This window comes from Mus pahari, chromosome 3, assembly GCF_900095145.1.
Source record: "Mus pahari chromosome 3, PAHARI_EIJ_v1.1, whole genome shotgun sequence".
NCBI lineage: Eukaryota > Metazoa > Chordata > Mammalia > Rodentia > Muridae > Mus > Mus pahari.
In genome coordinates this window covers 20692133-20693169 of record NC_034592.1, presented here as the reverse complement: position 1 = coordinate 20693169, position 1037 = coordinate 20692133, and the positions used below count along the sequence as shown (strand labels likewise).

Genomic DNA, 1037 nt, shown 5'->3' with positions numbered 1-1037 from the left:
TCAAATCCAGGTCCTCTGACAAAGCAGCCAGTGCCGTTAGCCACTGTGATGGTTTGAATATGCTTGGCCCAGGGAGTGGCACTATTAGAAGGTATAACCTTGTTTGTTGGGAGTAGGTGTGTCACTGTGGGTGTGGGCTTAAGATCCTCACCCTAGCTGCCTGGAAGTCAGTATTGTGCTAGCAGCCTTCAGATAAAGAAGTAGAACTCTCACTTCTGCCTGACTGTGTCTGTCTAGATGCTGCCATGCTCCCACCTTGAAGATAATGGACTGAACCTCTGAACCTGTAAGCCAGCCCCAATTAAATGTTGTCCTTTATAAGACTTGCCTTGGTCGGCAGTTCCTTCAGACGCAAGTCACCGGTCAACCGCAGCTCGGCCTTGCCAGGAAAATACTAAAGTTCCTCTGGGCTCAAATAGAATTTTACAAGAACATAATGGATGGAGAGGAGAAAGCCTATGGTGGCTGTGAAGGCCCTGATGCTATGTATGTGAAATTAATATCTTCTGATGGTCATGAATTTATTGTAAAAAGAGAACATGCATTAACATCAGGAACAATAAAGGCCATGTTGAGTGGTCCAGGTCAGTTTGCTGAGAATGAAACCAACGAGGTCAATTTTAGAGAGATCCCCTCACATGTGCTATCAAAGTGTACATGTATTTTACCTACAAGGTCCGCAATACTAACATCTCCACTGAAATTCCTGAATTCCCAATTGCACCTGAAATTGCACTGGAACTGCTGATGGCTGCAAACTTCTTAGATTGTTAAATAAAATAAATTATAATAAACTTAATTTTTTTCAGTATTTAATACCTGTAGTTCAGTTAGTAATTTTTTTCACATNTAGCATGTTGCCTGTATGAAATTGAACTCTAAAGCTAATTGCTGAGCAGATTCCTTCTGTCATTTGCATAGCAGAGTTGAAACTTGTTTGCTACATCAACAANTTAAGGACATTTCACAAGCCAAAAAATAAATAAATAATGCCAGTTTATAGATGGTTTGCTTTCTCCTTTGGATGTGACCTTTAA

General features: G+C 40.7%; 1 pseudogene; it reads left to right on the top strand.

Moving 5' to 3' along the window:
- The first annotated feature begins 379 nt into the window (after positions 1-379).
- Positions 380-795, top strand: LOC110319035 (annotated as a pseudogene).
- Positions 796-1037: the final 242 nt, after the last annotated feature.